General features: G+C 44.2%; 1 protein-coding gene and 1 pseudogene across 2 annotated transcripts in view; both read right to left on the bottom strand.

The window, feature by feature from the left end:
- MTF2 (metal response element binding transcription factor 2) overlaps positions 1–19,480 on the bottom strand; it is an 83,829-nt gene that overhangs the window by 51,862 nt on the left and 12,487 nt on the right. The gene's annotated exons all lie outside the window — the stretch shown is intronic.
- Positions 15,338–15,491, bottom strand: LOC133761381 (U1 spliceosomal RNA; annotated as a pseudogene).

The following is a 19,480-nucleotide window of genomic DNA, read 5'->3' as shown; positions in this document are numbered from 1 at the left end:
AAAAATAAGCTAGATACTCCTTTTCCAAGGCTTCTCTCCTGGTTCAAGGCCACCTATGAAGTTTAAGTTAGATGTTCTCTTGGTTTGTATTTTCTCCATTATTATATTTCTCTGTGATCCATTTGCCTACTTAATTTTTTATCTACTCCCAACCTCTCAACAGTCTATAGTCTGAGAACGGACATCCCATCTTGTTTATCATTACTTCCCTAGTACTTAGCACAGTGACCATAATGTAGTAAATAATCAATATATTACCAGCAATATCTGGTAATTTAATTAAAGGTAGTCTCTAGGAACCAAATTCCACTACCCCAACATAGGACTCACCTCCCCAGTAGAAACTTTCATCCCTCTACTGTGCTGCTGAGGATTGCCCTCCTCTTCTCTGGTAACCCCAATCAGCCATGACAGATTCACCATGACCGTGTCTCCAGTACCCCTGCCACTACTCTTCAGCCCACGAAGTACCATTTGGCAGCTAAGGGAGAAAAGGAAGGAAAAATCTAGTCCCACTTTACACTGCCACTTAACCCCATTAGAGTACCCCCTCCCCCTGACTCACCAAATCACAAAACTGACAGCAGGAAAAAGAAAACAAAATAAAACAAAACAGCACTGCTTAGAGAGAAAGGGAAGGAAAAACCTAACCCAAGCTTCAAAGGTATCATCTGTTAACGATCACAAAGCTGTCATCTTTCCCATGCTCTTCCCCTGCAGAAAGTAGCAAATACATGCATTAAATTCATGGGAAAGATACAGCGTAACAAAGGTGCCACTTTTGGTGGGATCTTGCCCAAAGAAGATCAGATTCAAGAGACCAAGCAAGGCCAACATAGGGACCAAGTGCAAGGTTAGCATCTAGCAAACCACATTATGCTTGGCCCTACACAACAGCTACTGGGAAGGAATTCTCTGACCTCTTTGAGACAATCATAGTAAAATAAAGCCTGAGACCAGCTGCCTTCTTTCTGGTTGAAATTTCCTTGAAAGTAGAATGTCAAAGAGACAGCAGGGGGTTGGTGTATTGGTTACACTCCATTTAGGAGTCTACATCCCATAGCAGAGAGCCTGAGTTGCTTTGCTGCAAGTCCAAGATTCCAGCTTCCTGTTAATGCACATTCTAGGCAGCAGCAGATGATGGCTCAAGTACTGGGATCCCTGTCACCCATGTAAGAGATCAGGACTAAGTTCCCAGCTGCTGGCTCTTGCCCAGCCCCAACTATTGCAGGCATTTGAGGAATGAACCAGCAGATGGGAGGTCTCTTCCTCCTAGCTCCTACCCCCACAGCCCCAGGTGTGTATCTTTCAAATAAATAAAACTGTTTTTATTTTTATTTTTTAATTTATTTGAAAGTCAAGAGTTATGGGGGAGGGGGATGGGGGGAGGGGGAGGGGGAGGGGGAGGGAGAGGGAAGGAGGGGGAGGGGGAGAGGGAGGGAGAGGGAAGGAGGGAGAGAGAGAGAGGTCTTCCATCCGATGGTTCAATCCTCAATTGGCCACAACGGCCAGAGCTGCGCGATCTGAAGCCAGGAGCCAGGAGCTTTTTCCAGGTCTCCTGCACGGGTACAGGGTCCTTGGGCCATCTTCTACTGCTTTCCCAGGCCATACCAGAGACCTGCATCAGAAGTGGAGCAGCCGGGACTCAAACCGGCGCCCATATGGGGTGCCAGTGCTTCAGGCCAAGGCATTAACCCACTGTGCCACAGCGCCAGCCCCTAAAATTGTTTTTAAATATCAAAGGGAATCAGAGTTGAACCTAGAGGGCAGAAAGCATAAACAGGCACCTTAAAGGCTAGCCTTACTCTATATCTTATTTTTAGGAACAACACAAACATAATAAAACATACGTGGATGAGGTGTTTTTTTTTTTTAATAGTACATACAAAAAAGATTAAATGAAAAGCAATAGTTCTCATGACATCACTTTCCACATCCCAGTCCTGCTATCTGATTAAAACAAAAACATTTGGTTGATTGATTTGAAAGGCAGAGTGAGAGAAGAAGGGAGAGACAGATTTTTCAACTGCTGATTCATTCTCTAAACAGCACCAACAGCCAGGTCTGGGACAGGCTGAAGCCAGGAGTCAATAACTGCATCTGAGTGTGGCAGGGGCCCAAGTTCTTGGGCCATCATATGCTGCCATTCCAAATACATTAGCAGGAAGTTACACCGCAAGATATAGCTGGGACTCAAACCAGCAGTCCAACATAGGCAAGCAGTGGTTTAACCTACTGTACCCACAATGCTAGCCCCCACCCCAGTCCTGCTTTCAGAGAGGGGTACCTATTTTAAACTCTCTTCTGGGAGGGATTTCGGTATTTCTAAACAATACGCTTCCAATTCTCTTTTTATTTATTTTTTAAAAAGATTTATTTATTTATTTATTTGAGAGAATTACACAGAGGAGAGGCAGAGAGGGAGAAGAGAGAGAGAGAGAAAGGTCTTCCATCCACTGGCTCACTCCCCAGCTGGCCGCAACGGCCTGAGCCTGAGCTGTGCTGATCCGAAGCCAGGAGCCAGGAGCTTCTTCCGGGTCTCCCATGCGGGTGCAGGGGCCCAAGGACTTGGGCCATCTTCTACTGCTTTCCCAGGCCATAGCAGAAAGCTGAATCGAAAGTGGAGTAGCCAAGTCTTGAACTGGCACCCATATGCGATGCCAGCGTTTCAGGCCAGGGCATTAACCCACTGCCCCACAGCGCCGGCCCCCCAATTCTCTCTCTAAATTAATCAATTTCACATCAGCTTTTTGCTATAAAAATAGGTAATTCACATCTTATAACACCCACTTCCTACCTTCCATTCTCCACACATTTTATTGGACTATTTTCAATCAGTTAAGTTTCACTGTACAAAACTGTAAATATTGGGCCCGGCGCCATAGCTGACTTGATTAATCCTCCGCCTGCGGCGCAGGCATCCCATTTGGGTACTGGGTTCTAATCTCAGTTGCTCTTCTTCCAGTCCAGCTCTCTGCTATGGCCCAGGAGGGCAGCAGAGGATGGCCCAAATGCTTGGGCCCTGCACCTGCATGGGAGACCAGGAAGAAGCACCTGGCTCCTGGCTTCGGATCAGCACAGCGCTGGCCGTGGTGGCCATATGAGGGGTGAACCAACGGAAGGAAGACCTCTCTCTCTCTCTCTCTGTAACTCTACCTGTCAAATAAATAAATAAAAAATCTTTAAAAATACATATATTTTTAAAAAAACTAAATATTAGTCACTGAGAAAATAAATGGTATAGTTATTAAATTACCTTCTTAGACATATATAATTGTTTCCAAAATTGTCTAATATACGTCACTCTACTACCTCGTTTCAAACTGCCAAGGATAATTTCAAACCTTTTTCCCAGCAGTAATTCATGTTTTGAGAGTTCCCATGTTCCAATGCCAATCTGGAATTACCCTCTAAGCCTTCTCCTTGTAATCTTGGAAATTCCTCTTTTATCAATTTGCTTTTAATAACACCTTCTTTTGCAGAGCAGTGGCTTGCGACAAAGAATATGCCCATATAAACTTTCTGAGCACCTACTGATCTAAAAATAACCCAATTCCACCCTCAACTGACTGGCAGTTCCCTAGCAATAAATTTTATGTTGAAAGCAACTTTTCCTCAAAACTTTAATGGTATTCTTCTACTACACTCAACATCCACCATTGATAAAGAAAAATATGATGTAACTCTTAATGTTTACTCCTCGGTAGTTTATAATATTCTTTCTTCCTCAGGAAGCTTTTGGAATCCTCTGAAAGACAAAATATGGAGGTCTTTATTCAGGACCTTTTCAATGTGAAAAACGTTCACGGGCTACTGTTATGGCACAATAGTTTAAGCCACCACTTGTGATGCCAGCATTCTGTATCAGAATATGGGTTTGAGTCCAAGTCCCTTTCACTTCTGATCCAGCTTCCTGCTAATGTGCCTGGGAAGGCACCCCAGTGGCTGGGCTCTGTCACCTTTGTCGGAGACCAGAATGGAGTCCCTGGCTCCTGACATCAGTTTGGCCCAGACCTGGCTGTTGCAGCCATTTGAAGAATGAAACAGCAGATGGAAGATCTCTCTCTCTCTCTTTCTCTGGCTCTGTGCTTCTAATAAATAAATTAAATACAACTGGAAAAAATAATAAAACAGCTTCACATTTTTCACCTGAGGGGCAACTTGGAATGGATATACAGGCAAATGTCTCATTCTTACCATCTGAGGATGTTATCCTTTCATCCCTCACCTTGCTGGAACCCTTGGTCAGGGTTGCTACTAGTGGCTCAGAATCAGCAGACACCCTAGTCTCACAGCTGGGCAACACTGAGAAGAAATGCATTCATTAGAGCAAAGGTTAAATTCTGAAACTCTTAGAGCAGGTATTAAGTATTAGGAACACTACAAGTACACTACATTACAAAGTATTGATCAGGTGACTTAGAATCCAAATCTCCATTTATAATACTTTATGTGCAAAAATGAAACCTCATTATAAATACCCTCCTATACACACTTTTTGCCTCCCAAGCTGCTGATATTTTATAGTTTGAAAACTGGTATTATCAGAATATACTTTTTAATTAACTAGCCTTTTTTTATTTTTTATTGACAGATAAGAGTTAGACAGTGAGAGAGAGAGAGACATAGAGAAAGGTCTTCCCTCTGTTGCTTCACCCCCCAAATGGCCACTATGGCTGGAACTATGCCGATCCGAAGCCAGGAGCCAAGTGCCTCCTCCCAGTCTTCCATGCAAGCGTGGGGCCCAAGCACCTGGGCCATCCTCCACTGCCCTCCTGGGTCACAGCAGAAAGCCAGACTGGAAGAGGAGCAACCGGGACCAGAACCCAGCGCCCATATGGGATGCTGGTGCCGCAGGTGGAGGATCAACCAAGTAAGCCGCAGCGCCAGCCCCTAGCACATTTATTATAAGATATAGTTATTTAAAGTCAGAGTTACAGAGAGAGAGAGAGAGAGAGAGAGAGAGAGAGAGAATCTTCCACTGACCGGTTCACTCCCCAATGGTAGCGATGGCTAGGGCTGAGCCAGGCTGATGCCAAAACTTCATCTGCGTCTCTCACATGAGTGGCAGGGGCCAAAGCATTTGGGCTATTTTCCACTGCTTTTCCCAGGCTCATCAGCAGAGAGTTAGATCTGAAGTGGAAGCCGGAACACAAATCGGCACCCCTATGGGATGCCAGGATCAGCTTTATCTACTACGCAAAAATGCCAGCCTCAACCAGCACATTTTAACCAACCAAAACAATCCATTTCTCCAATCATTTTATGACAAGAGACCAATGATAGTGAAGGAAAACATGATTTTTGATAATGATAATTTTTGAATGTCTGCCATGTGTCAGGTACTACAATGTATTTAAGAAAAGCGGTGGGGCGGGGGGGGGGGGGTAGCGTTGTAGCATGGCAGGTAAAGCCACCACCTGCAGTGCCAGCATCCAATATGGGCGCCACTTTGAGTCCCACTGCTCCACTTCTCATCCAACTATCTGCTATGGCCCGGGAAAGCAGTAGAAGATGGCCCAAGTTCTTGGGCTTCTGCACCCACATGGGAGATCCAGAGGAAGCGCCTGGCTCCTGGCTTCGGAATGGTGCGGCTCTGGCCCTTGAGGCCTCCTAGGGAGCAAACAAGCAGATGGAAGACCTCTTTCTCTCTGCCTCTCCTTCTCTGTGTAACTCTGATTTTCAAATAAAATAAATAAATCTTTAAAAAAAAAAAAAAAAGAAAGAAAGAAAAATAGGAAGGCTGGCGCTGCAGCACAGTGGTTTGAAGCCACAACCTGCAGCGCCAGCATCCCACAAAGGAGTGGGTTCAAGTCTTGGCTGCTCTACTTCTGATCCAGTTCTCTGCCTTGGCCTGGAAAACAGAAGATGGCCCAACTCCTTAGGCCCCTGAACCTGCGTGGGAGACCCAGAAGAAGATCCTGGCTCCTGGCTTCCGATCAGCTCTGCTCTGGCCGTTTTGGTCATTTGGGGAGTGAACCAGCAGAATGAAAGACCTCTCTCTGGCTCTACCTCTCTCTGTAACTGTCTTTTAAATAAATAAAATAATTATTAAAAAAAGAAGAAGAAGAAGAAGAAGAAGAGTGAAAAACAGGCTGGCACTGTGGGGTAGCAGGTAGCTACCGCCTACAGTGCCAGCATCCCAGATCGGCACCGGTTTGAGTCCCAGCTGCTCTACTTCCGATCCAGCTCCCTGCTGATGGCATGGGAAAACAGAAGATGGCCTAAGTCCTAAGGCCTAAGGCTCCTGCAGCACATGGGAGACCCAGAAGAAGCTCCTGGCTCCTCGTTTTACATCGGCCCAGCTCTGGCTGTTGCTGACATTTAGGAAGTGAACCAATGGATGGAAGACCTCTATCTCTGCCTCTCCCTCTCTGTAATTCTGCCTTTCAAATAATTAATAAATAAATAAAATTTTAAAAAGAAAAACATGTGAAAAGCTATAAAGTACATATACCAAAGGATCACAGTCTAAACAGAGACACACAGACACAAACACACTCCCCAAAATTATATGTAATTTAATTCCTAAAATGACTACACACAAGAATAATACCTAATTTATTTAGGAGGAAAGGTAGAGTCAGACAAGCTTTCCCAAGACTCAACTTCTTATTTTTTTCTTTTTTTTGACAGGCAGAGTGGATAGTGAGAGAGAGAGAGAGACAGAGAGAAAAGTCTTCCTTTTTGCCGTTGGTTCACCCTCCAATAGCCGCTGCGGCCGGCGCATCGCGCTGATCCAAAGCCAGGAGCCAGGTGCTTCTCCTGGTCTCCCATGCAGATGCAGGGCCCAAGGACTTGGGCCATCCTCCACTGCCTTCCCGGGCCATAGCAGAGAGCTGGCCTGGAAGAGGGGCAACCGGGATAGAATCCGGTGCCCCAACCGGGACTAAAACCCGGTGTGCCGGCGCCGTAAGGTGGAGGATTAGCCTGTTAAGCCACGGCGCTGGCCAAGACTCAACTTTTAATTTGAGACCTGAAGGATAAGTAGTTTCCTAGATGAAAAAAATATTTTTTTTTTTGACAGGCAGAGTAGACAGTGAGAGAGAGACAGAGAGACAGAGAGAAAAGTCTTCCTTTTTGCCCTTGGTTCACCCTCCAATGGCAGCTGCGGCCAGCGCACCGCGCTGATCCGATGGCAGGAGCCAGGTGCTTCTCCTGGTCTCCCATGGGGTGCAGGGCCCAAGCACTTGGGCCATCCTCCACTGCACTCCCGGGCCACAGCAGAGAGCTGGCCTGGAAGAGGGCCAACAGGGACAGAATCCGGCGCCTCGACCAGGACTAGAACCCGGTGTGCCGGCGCCGCAGGCGGAGGATTAGCCTAGTGAGCCACGGCGCCGGCCCTAGATGAAATTTAAAGAGGACTTCATATGCCCAGGGAACACATGCAAAGGTACCAAGTCACAAGACAAGAGATGTTTTTCTAAAAACAAAGCTTTACTACAGATATAGCTCAAATTATAGCAAAGAGAACACTGGACAAATGAAAAAGTCTAAAAGAGCTCCATTACAGATCTTATCTCTTTTTCTTATTGTCATATATCCCCTACACTGAGCATATAATAGGATCTCTATATTAGTTGAATAAAGAAATATTATGTAGAAAAGATGGGAACCCTAATCAATATACAATAATTATGAAAAAGAAGAGAGAAATTGGAATTACTGCCATAAAGATGTAGAAAGGGAAAAAACTCCTGGGTAGTAGGGCTTTCAGTAATTTTTGTATTTTACATTTTCAAAGTTTTAAAAAATCATAACATTATTCTTATAACAAGAAATAATTTGGAGGGGTTGGCACTGCGGTATAGCAGGTAAGTTGCAGCTTTCAATTCTGGCATCCTATATGGGCACTTGTTTGTGCCCCAGCTGTTCCACTTCTGATCCAGCTCCCTAATAAATGTGCCTGAGAAAGCAGTGGAAGAGGGCCCAAGTACCTGGGCCCCTGCCACACATGTGGGAGACCCAGATGAAGTTCCTGGCTCCCGGCTTCAGCCTGTCCCAGCCCTGTCTGTTCCAGCCATCTGGGGAGTGACCTAGTGGATGGAAGATTTTCTCTCTCTCTGTTTCTCCCACTCTCTCTGTAACTTGACCTCTCAAATAAATAGTACAAAAGAAAAGGAAAAAAGGAGAGAGAAAGGAATTAATTAATTAATTAATTAGGGGCTGGGGTTGTGGCATAGCAGTTTAAGTTGTCACTTGTGATACCAGCATCCCATATTGTAGCACTGGTTCAATTCCTGGCCACTTTGCTTCTGACTCAGCTCTTTGCTAATCTGCCTGGGAAAGCAGCAGATAATGGCCCAAGTACTTAAGCCTCTGCCACCCACGTGGGAGGCCCAGATGAAGTTTTTGGCTCCTGACTTTAGCCTGGCCCAATCCTGGCCATTGTGGCCATTTGAAGAATAAACCAGCAGATGAAAGACCTCTCCCTTTCTGTCACTCCACTTTAAAAATTTAAAAAAATATATATATATATTTATTTATTTATTTACTTGAGAGGCATAGTTACAGAGAGAGGAAGAAAGAGAGAGAGAGAGAGAGAGAGAGAGAGAGAGAGGGAGGGAGGGAGGGAGGTCGGTCTTCCATCCACTGGTTAACTCCCCAAATGGCTACAACAGCCAGAGCTGAGCCAACTTGAAGCCTGGAGCTTCTTCCCTGTCTGCCAAACAGGTGCAGGGGCCCAAGCACTTGGGACATCTTCCACTGCTTTCCCAGGCCATCAGCAGGAAGCTAAGTTGGAAATGGAGCATCCAGGACTCAAACTGGTGCTCATATAAGATGCTGGTGCCGCAGGCAGAAGCTTACCCTACTACACCACAGCACCAGCCTCTTTGTCACTCTACCTTTCAAATAAATAAATATTTTATTAAAAAAGGAAACAATTTAAAAGTAGAATAGCTATTGTAAATTAACCTTATTGGTATTAAAAACAAGGGAGAAATGTGGAATAACTCTCAGATTTTTTTACTGAAAAACAGAGTTACAGAGAGGAGAGACAGAGAAAGCTCCCATCAGCTGGTTCACTCCCCAAATGGCTGCAAGCACCAGGGCTGGGCAGGCTGGAGCCAGGAGCTTCTTCCAGGTCTCCCACATGGGTACAGGGGCCCAAGTCCTTGGGCCATCTTTTGCTGTTTTGTCAGGCATATTAGCAGGGAGCTGGATTGGAAGTGAAGATGCCCATATGGGATGCCAGTATGAAGACACCGGCTTAACCCACTATGCCACAGCACCAGCTCCAGATTTGTTTTTAATTTTAATTTTACTTGAAAAGCAGAGGGGCACGGAAACAGAGAGAGATCTTCTATCTACTGCCTCAATCCCCAAATGCCCTCAACAGCCAGGACTGGGCCAGGCCAAAACCAGAAGTCAGGAACTCAATCTGGGTCTCCTGCATGGATGGGTGGCAAGGACTCAACTACTTGAGTCATCACCTTCTGCCTTTTTTTTTTTTCTTTTTTTTTTTTTTCTTTTCTTTTTTTGACAGGCAGAATGGACACTGAGAGAGAGAGACAGAGAGAAAGGTCTTCCTTTGCCGTTGGTTCACCCTCCAATGGCAGCTGCGGCCAGCGCACCGCGCTGATCCAAAGCCAGGAGCCAGGTGCTTCTCCTGGTCTCCCATGCGGGTGCAGGGCCCAAGCACTTGGGCCATCCTCCACTGCACTCCCGGGCCACAGCAGAGAGCTGGCCTGGAAGAGGGGCAACAGGGAAAGAATCCAGCGCCTCGACCAGGACTAGAACACGGTGTGCCAGCGCCATAGGCGGAAGATTAGCCTATTGAGCCGCGGCGCCAGCCTTATTGATGATATTTAATATACTCAAACTATTACGAAACAGATTAATGTTTCAATTTAAAAATGGGCAAAGAACATGAACTACAGTTTTCAGAAGACATAGAAAGTGTTGACAGACAGAAGGTGGCACCGCCCCACCTTCTGCCTTTAAGGAAACACACTAGCAGGAAGCTAGGCTAGAAGCAGAGCCTAGACTCAAAGCAGGCACTCAGATATGGGATGCAGGTGTCCCAAATGGCATCTTTACTGTTGAGTCAAATGCTCACCTCAACTCTCAGATTTTTAATTTGGGTAACTAAAATGATGACACAGAGAAATTAGGGGAAAAGCAACAAGATTAAATCATCTATACTTAATCCAAGAAAGAATGGTTGCTAGATGAAATATTTATAAAACTGACCATATATTGATCCATAAAGCAAATCTCAACAAAACAAACCATATAGCACATACGTTCTATGACTACAATGCTGTAAGACGCAAAATGAGTGTTTTGAAGTTTTAAAATCAAGACAGGGGCCGGTGTTGTGGCACAGCAGGAAAAGTCGCTGCCTGCAGTGCTGGCATCCCATGTGGGTGCCGGCTGGAGTCCTGGCTGCTCCACTTGTGATCTGGCTCTCTGCTGTGGCCTAGGAAAGCAGAAGATGACCCAAGTCCTTGGGCCCCTGCACCCGCATGGGAGACCCAAGAGAAGATCCTGGTTCCTGGCTTCAGATTCTCTCTCTCTCTCTCTCTCTCTCTCTCTCTCTCCTGGTTCCTGGCTTCAGATTTAAGCAGCTCTGGCTGTCATGGCTCTCTCTCTCTCTCTCTCTCTCTCTCTCTCTCTCTGCCTTTCCTTCTCTGTGTAACTCTGACATTCAAATAAATAAATAAAAAGCTTTAAAAAAAAAATTTCTAACGGAAATTACCAGGTATCTGGAATTGAACAAAAACTACATATTAAAACATATAGGATGCAGCTGAAGCAGTTCTTGGAGACATCAGATGTAAGAGTCAATGAATTGGCCAGCGCCGTGGCTCAATAGGCTAATCCTCCGCCTGTGGCACCGGCACCCCGGGTTCTAGTCCCGGTCGGGGTGCCAGATTCTGTCCCAGTTGCCCCTCTTCCAGGCCAGCTCTCTGCTATGGCCCAGGAGTGCAATGGAGGATGGCCCAAGTGCTTGGGCCCTGCACCCGCATGGGAGACCAGGAGAAGCACCTGGCGCCTGGCTTCGGATCAGCACAGTGTGCCAGCCACAGCTGCCATTGAGGGGTGAACCAACAGAAGAAGACCTTTCTCTCTGTTTCTCTCTCACTGTCCACTCTGCCTGTCCAAAAAAAAAAAAAGAAAGAAAGAAAAAAAGAGCTAATGAATTAAGTATCCATCTCATGTCAAAGGGGAAAAATAAGAAAGCCAAGCCCAAGGAAAGTAGAAAAAAACTAAAAAGCAGAAATTAAAAGAAAAATTATATAGAGAACCAAAAAGTTGGTCCTTTAAAAAGACTAATACAAGTGGCAAACATCTAGGGAAGATTAATCAGGAAGTCTAGAAAGCAGTTGGAAATCATGATTCATGGCTCATAAAGAAAATTTTGTTTGGAAGTGAAGACCTGTAAGTCATGAAAATACTCATCGTATTTGAGGCCTGGAAAGAAATAAGTGGAAAAAAAAAAGCATGAAGAGGACTTTTTTTTCAATGAGAGCAAAGATTTCTCTCTTCCTTCCCACTCCACAATGAAAAAAGAACAAGTTAAAACACATTCCATCCTACAATACACATGAAACCTCAAATCACAATATACGAAGATGGAAAACAATTGGAAGAATAATATGGTGCCATGGTGCACTAGGTTAATCCTCTGCCTGTGACGCCGGCATACCATATGGGTGCCGGTTCTAGTCCCAGTTGCTCCTCTTCCAGTCCAGCTCTCTGTTGTGGCCTAGGAAAGCAGCAGAGGATGGCCCAAGTGCTTGGCCCCTGTACCCGCATGGGAGACCAGGAAGAAGTTTCTGGCTCCTGGCTTCAGATCAGCGTAGCTCCAGCCATTGTGGCCATTTGGGGAGTGAACCAACAGAAGAAAGACCTTTCTCTCTCTCTGTAACTCTACCTGTCAAATAAATTTAAAAAAAAAAAAATCTTAAAAAAAAAAAGAAAAAATTTAACTTATATTGAAAAAATGGCAAATGAAACTATAATCTTTAAGATGTAAACATGCATAACAAGACCATAAAGAAAAAAAAGAAAGTAATAACCATAAAAGTCAGGAATGATGACTACCATTGGGAGGATAGAAGGGCTGAAATTTGGGCAATGTTCTCCTCATTGACTCTGTGATGATTACAGAAGGTTTCACTTAGGGAGCCAGTACAGTGGCATAGCAGGTAAAGTTGCTATCTGCAATGCTGGCATTAATATGGGTGTCCTAGATGTTCCACTTCTGATCCAGCTCCTTGTTAATGGCCTGGAAAAACCAGTGAAAGATGGTCCAAGTGCTTGGACCCCTGCACCCACTTGGGAGACCTGGATGAAGCTTCTGGCTTTGGCCTGTCCCAGCTCTGGTCCCTGAGGCCATCAAGCAAGTGAACCAGCTGATGGAAGATCTCTGACTTTCTCTGAGCCTTTCAAATCAATAACTAATTTTTTTTAAAGTCTTCACTTATAATAATTTATTAACCAGTAAATTTATTATATGCAATCTACTTGTGCTACACACACAAAAAAATTTTTTTAAACTATAATAAGGGTGGGTTATGACACAGAGGTTGTTAAGTCACTGCTTGGCACACCAGCATTCCATATTGGAGTGCCTAGGATCAAGTCCCACACCTCTGCTTCTGCTTCTGCTTCTGATCCAGCTTCCTGCTCATGCTCCTGGGAGGCAGCAGATGAAGGCTCAAGTACTTGGGTTCCTGCCACTAAGGTAGGAGACTCTGATGGAATTCCTGACTCTTGGCTTTGGGCTATTCTAGTGCAAGGTGTTGTGGCATTTGAGGAGTGACCCAGTAGGTAGACAATCTCTCTCCCCTCCTCTCCCTGTCACTTTGCCTTTCAAATAACTAAAAATGAATACATAACCATCAAAAAGAAAAAAAAAAAAAAAAGGAGAAGAAAGCCTGCTTTTAAAACAACACTTGAGGAGCAGGCGCTGTGGCATAGATCAAGTATCCGCTAGCGCACCAGTATCCCATACAGGCACTGGTTCATGTCCTAACTGCTCCTCTTCTGATCCAGCTCCCTTAAGGCCTGAGAAAGAAGTGGAAGATGGCCCAAGTGCTCGGGCCCCTGCACCTGCATGGGAGACCCAGAAGAAGCTCCTGGCTACTGGCTTTGAATCGGCTCTGCTCTGGCCGTTGCAGCCATTTGGGGAGTAAGACAGCAGATGAAAGCCCTTTCTATCTGTCTTTCCTTCTCTGTTTACTCTACCTCTCAAATAAATAAATAAAATATTTAAAAAAAAAAAATGACACTTGGAGGCAATGCTTAACACAGAAAGAGGAATGGTAGAACCTAAGCTATCATCAGGGGATGTTTGTCTAAAAATGAAAAAAAAAAAAAAACTGTAATAATATCTTCAAGAGATCTGAGAAAATACTGTATAAATTTAATGAGAAAAATAATCAACTCCAAGAAATAAAATTAGAGCCAAACGGCACTGAAGCGTAGCAGGTGAAGCCACTGCCTGCCTATAACACCAGCATCAGTGCCAGTTCCAGTCCCAGCTGCTCCACTTGCAATCCAGCTCCCTGCTAATGACCTTGGAAAAGTAGCAGAGGATGGCCCAAGTTCTTAGAACCCTGCGCCCAAGTAGGAGATCCAGAAGAAACTCATGACACCTGGCTTTGGCTTGGCCTAGCCCCAGCCATTGCGGCCATTTGGGGAGTGAACCAACAGATGGAAAATCTCACTCTCTGAGTCTCTTCCTCTCTGAGTAACTCTTTCAAATAAATAAATAAATCTTTTAAAACAAAAATGAAAGCCAAAATGAAATTTTAATATAACAAAACTCAAATATGGATAATAAAAGGAATCAGATTAGGAAAATCAGGGTGGGCACAGAGGTACACAGCAAGTTACACTGCCACTCAGGAAACCTGTACCCATATTGAAGTGCTGGTTCAAGTCCCCATTGCTCCATTTCCAATCCACCTCCTTGCTAATGCATCTTGAGGCTATGACAGATGGAGCAGATGATGGTTCAAGTGGTTGGGCCCCTGCCACCCATGTGGGAGATCCAGATGAAGTTCCTGGCTCCTGGCTTTGGCCTCACATGGCCCTGGCTGTTGCAGGCATTTGGGGAGTGAACCACAGGATGGAAGATCTCTCCCTCCCTCAGTTTGTCTTTCATAAATGTTTTAATAGGGGGGCAAAGATCTCTCTCTGCCTCTGCCTCACCTTCTAATTCTATCAAATAAATATTTAAAAGAAAAAAATAGGGGCGGGCATTGTGGTATAGTTAGTGAAGCCTTTGCCAGCAACATCAGCATCCCATATGAGAGCCACTTTCGATCCAGCTCTCTGCTAATGAGCCTGGGAAAGCAGATAATGGCACAAGTTCTTGGGATCCTACACACATATGGAAGACCCGGAAGAAACTCCTGGCTCCTGGTTTAACCCAGCTCCAGCCATTGCAGCCATTTGGGGAGTGAACCAGCGGATAGAAGACCTCTCTCCTTCTCTCTCCCTCTCTAACTCTGCCTCTCAAATAAATAAAAAAATAAATCTTTAAAAATAAAAATAAATAAAAGATCCACGTTATAAAAATCAAGAATATATACTACATGCTTAGAAACAGAGAAAAAGGTACTTTTTGAAAGTGCCAAGAATGACAATCATTTTATCAAGATTAGAAGCTAGAAGACAGTGGAACCACACACTTAAAAATCTGAGTGAAAAATAACTTATACAAAGTCAATCAAAAGGGCAAAACTAGTAGATTTTCAGGCATATAAAGTATGTATGAAATATACTTTCTTTGGGCTTGAGAGCCAATACTAATATCAAAGACAGTAAACCAAGTAAAAACCAGACATGGTATGCAAAGAATCCAACACAGCAGACATACAAAATAATTCCCAGGCAAACCCCAAGACAATTCCTATGCAGCTCCAAGTCCAAATTAGAGCATGCTCCAGGGGCGGGTATCTCTGAGAAAAAGGAAATGCAACTGATAAATTTTATGACTGGCACTGTGGGAAAGTAGACTGTGAGATACTTTATATAACAGTTGAAGATGTGTGAAGATTTCAATACTCCAAGAAAACTAAGCAAACTGTGTTATATATGTTTAAGATTTATTTATCTATTTGAAAGGCAGAGTGACAGGGAGGGAGATTCAGAGTGACAGAGGTACCTACTATCTGCTGGCTCACTCCTTAAATGCACCCAACAGCTAGGTGTGGGCCAGGCCAAAGTGAGGAGCCAGGACTTCCCCATCCTAGTCTCCCACATTGGCAGCAAAGGCCATCTTCTGCTGCCTTTCCAAGTGCATTAGCAGGAAGCTGGATCAGAAGCAAATGAGCCAGGACTCAAAATGGTACTGATATGGGATGCCAGCATTTAAAGTGACAGCTTAAGCCATTGTACCACAATACTGCCCCTCCCAACTTTTCCCCCTAGGGAAAATGGCAGAGGTCAGCACATCCACAGTGCAATGGGGTAAGCCTTGCCCTGGGAAAACCACCTTCCTGATCATGGTATCTCCCCTGGCAGATAAGTAACAAATTTTGGTTTTTAATGAGATAATTTTTAAACCCAACTGTATAAGAAATATAATTCTAGAAATAACTAAAAGTTAAAAAGCATGACACTGTTTTTTAAATTCTTTGCATGTACTATTTGCTCTCTCATCACTACTTTGAAGTATCACATGTAAATAATTTTTATATAATCACAAATGAAAACAGGGTTTGAAATTTTTTATATGGGGCAGGCATTTGACCTAGTGGTTAAGACACCAGTTAGGACACATGCGATGTGACAGCGATTAGGACATCAGAGTGCCTGGGTTCAACTCCAGGCTCCAGCTCTTGATTCCACCTTCCAGATAATGCAGACCCAAGCAGCTGGGATCCTGACACCAATGTGGAACTCAGTTCCTGGCTCCCAGATTTGGCATCCTGCCTGCCCCTACTATGGTGAGCGTTTAGGAAGTGAACTAGCAGATGGGAACATTCTTTCTCTCACTGCCTTTCAAATAAAAATTTTAAACAGAAATTTTTTGTATAACCATGCTGAAAGAAGGGGGTACGGGCTGGGAGAAATTTCTCACTTAACATTACAGGAAGAAAAGGTCTAAAATTGATGAAGATGCAATAATATTTTATTTAGAGAAGAGTTAGAAGTAGTCGTCTCTGATGAGCAGGGAAGCATGGAAGGAACAGACAAGAAACTGTCATCATTCTGGTTAAAAAATATTTTAAGATTTATTGATTTATTTATTTGAAAGTCAGAGTTACATAGAGAGAGAAGGAGAGGCAGAGAGTGAGAGAGGTCTTACATCCACTGGTGCACTCCCCAATTGGTCGCAATGCCAGAGCTGTGCCAATCTGAAGCCAGGAGCGATTCTTCCGGGTCTCCCACTTGGTTACAGGGGTCCAATGACTTGGGCCTTCTACTGCTTTCCAGCAGAGAGCTGCATCAGAACTGGAGCAGCTGGGACTCGAACCGGAGCCCATATGGGATGCTGGCACCGCAGGCAGTGGCTTTACCTGCTACACCACGGCGCAATCCTCAAGTGTATTTATTTATTCCACAGGGAGAGACAGTGAGAAAGAGATCTTTTTTCCACTGGTTAACTCCCCAAATGGCACAATGGCTGGGGCTGGTCCAGGCTGAAGCCAGGAACCTGGAGCTCCATCTGAGGCTCCCACACGGATGGCAGGGGCTTACTACGAGATGCTGGCATTGCAGATGGCACTTTAGCCTACTGCAGCACAACCCTGGGCTCCTTACAGGTATTTGAACACCAGTGTTGACAGTCAGTCTAAGGATTTTTTGACAGCAATTCATGAATTCTTCATCACTGGATAGATAGAAGGACACTAGTTTATGCTGTGGTGGTTAAAAGCACTTAACTAATACTAAAAATACTTTTATAATTTGAAAGCATTTTATTAGTGTAGTTTTGGATCCTAATGACATTATTTCTTAATTATAAACCCAGGTTAGATTCCTGGCTCAGATTCCTGTTTATAGCTTCCTCCTGCTCATGCAGACCCTGGGAAGTAGTGGTGATGGCTCATGTAATTGCATTCCTGCCACCCATGTGGGAGACCTGGATTGAGTTCCCAGCTCCTGGGCAATGGACCAGTGAATGGGAGCATTCTCTCTCTGTTTCTCTGTCATTCTCTGCATCTCAAAATTAAAAAAAAAAAGTTATATTAAAATTAAATGCAACCTGTAAAACTTGATTGAATCTTAGATTTCGAAAAAAACTTTCAGGGCCGGTGGTGCGGCGCAGTGGGTTAATGCCCTGGCCTGAAGCGCCGGCATCCCATTTGGGCGCTGGTTCTAGTCCCAGCTGCTCCTCTTCCCATCCAGCTCTCTGCTATGGCCTGGGAAAGCAGTAGAAGATGGCCCAAGTGCTTAGGCCCCTGCACCCGCATGGGAGACTGCAAAGAAGCTCCTGGCTCCTGGCTCCAGATTGGCGCAGCTCCGGCCGTTGCAGCCATCTGGGGAGTGAACCAGCAGATGGAAGACCTCTCTGTCTCCACCTCTCTCTGTAACTCTTTCAAATAAATAAAATAAATCTTAAAAAAAAAGAAAAAAAAAGAAAAACAGGCCGGTGCTGCGGCTCAATAGGCTAATCCTCCACCTTGTGGCGCCGGCACACCGGGTTCTAGTCCCGATCGGGGCGCCGGATGCTGTCCCAGATGCCCCTCTTCCAGGCCAGCTCTCTGCTATGGCCAGGGAGTGCAGTGGAGGATGGCCCAAGTGCTTGGGCCCTGCACCCCATGGGAGACCAGGAGAAGCACCTGGCTCCTGGCTTCGGATCAATGCGGTGCACCGGTTGCCGCGCGCGGGCCGCGGCGGCCATTGGAGGGTGAACCAACGGCAAAGGAAGACCTTTCTCTCTGTCTCTCTCTCAGTGTCCACTCTGCCTGTCAAAAAAAATAATAAAAAGAAAAAAAATTAAGAAAAAAAAAACTTTCATGACTTTGTCATTTTGATATTTCTTTGCCATGCTGAAAACACTTGATATATTTAACAGCGTCATTTACAATTTTTAAAGTCTTTCTGTGATCATAAAAACATACTTGTTGAAAAAACCTCAACATACAAAAATGTTTTATAAAACTGCTAATTAACCCTAAAATTTTAGATGTTTAAGGATATTTTCTGTAATCTCATGGACAGTACTAAAGGCACCCTCAACAGAAATGTAAATAAACACCTGTCATTGCCTAACCTGTTAAGTGGCTAAGCTATAAATTTTAATTGTAGCGGGCTCGGGCTCACTCCGAAGTCAGGGTAGAGAAGTTTTAGTCTCCAAGTGACATGAAATTAGCTACAATTTTAGAAGACTTTTTGCTTTTTAATTGTGGATAATTACATGAATAAATTTGGAGCTGTGTGTAGTAGAATATGTGCTTTCATAGTGCAGTGATACCTGCTTCATTAAATGTAGGATTTATTTACTGGTAGGTGTACTATTAAGTACAGGCTTTCTTTAAGTACACTCAGGAGATATTTTTAGGTACCTACTTTATATATCAGGCACTATGAAAATTTTTAGTGATCCAATGAAAAGCAAACTGTTTTAAGTTGTCATTTATAATGGAAATTCCATGTGTTTACTTGGAATTAATAGGTTTGTAAATTTCTAGAAAATTGTTTGATTCTGCTTTTAATGTGTATTTTATGTCAAAGACTCAGGCTTGTCTATCAAAGTAAGATTGTTGGAATATGCATATTATCGGTTAATTATTTTTCTTATTTTTAAAACCTCTCCATTTTGTGAACAATAACATATGAATCAACTCCCATGCCCAAGCCTTTTTTTTTAGTTCAATTTGTTTTTATTTATTTGAAAGAGTGACAGGGAGAGAGACTGAGAGACAGTGAGTGAAATCTTGCATCTGTTGGTTCATTCTCTAAATGTCTGCAACAGCCAGGGCTGAGCCTGGTTGAAGCCAGTGGCCTGGAACTCCATCTTGGTTTCCCACATGGATGGCAGGGACCATAGTACTTGAGCCATCATTTGCTGCCTTCTAGGATGTGCACTAGGGGAAGCTGAATTGGAAGTAGAAGTAGAACTTGTACCCAGGTACTCCTATATGGGATGTTGATGTCCCTAGCAATGCCTTAACCCACTACTCCACTATACCTACCCTTCTCTTTATTTTCAAAAGTTAATTTTTAATATTTGTCAAAATATTAGTTGCTAAGAGTTTGAGACATCAAAGTTAAAAAAAAAAGAATTTTAAGGCCAGCAGTGTGGATAGTGGGTAAAGCCACAACCTGTAGCGGTGACATCCCTTATGGACGCCAGGTCGAGTCCCAGCTGCTCCAATTCCGATCCAGCTCTCTGCTGTGGCCTGGGAAAGTGGTAGAAGATGACCCAATTCCTTGGGCCCCTGTACCCAAGTGGGAGACCCAGAAGAAGCTCCTGGCTTTAGATGGGCCCAGCAGATGGAAGACCTCTCTCTCTCTCTCTCTGTAACTCTGCCTTTCAAATTAATTAAAAAAAAAAAAAAAAAAAAAAGAA

Source organism: Lepus europaeus, chromosome 5 (genome assembly GCF_033115175.1).
Source record: "Lepus europaeus isolate LE1 chromosome 5, mLepTim1.pri, whole genome shotgun sequence".
In the NCBI taxonomy this organism is placed as follows: domain Eukaryota; kingdom Metazoa; phylum Chordata; class Mammalia; order Lagomorpha; family Leporidae; genus Lepus; species Lepus europaeus.
This window is presented reverse-complemented; position numbering and strand designations above follow the sequence as displayed.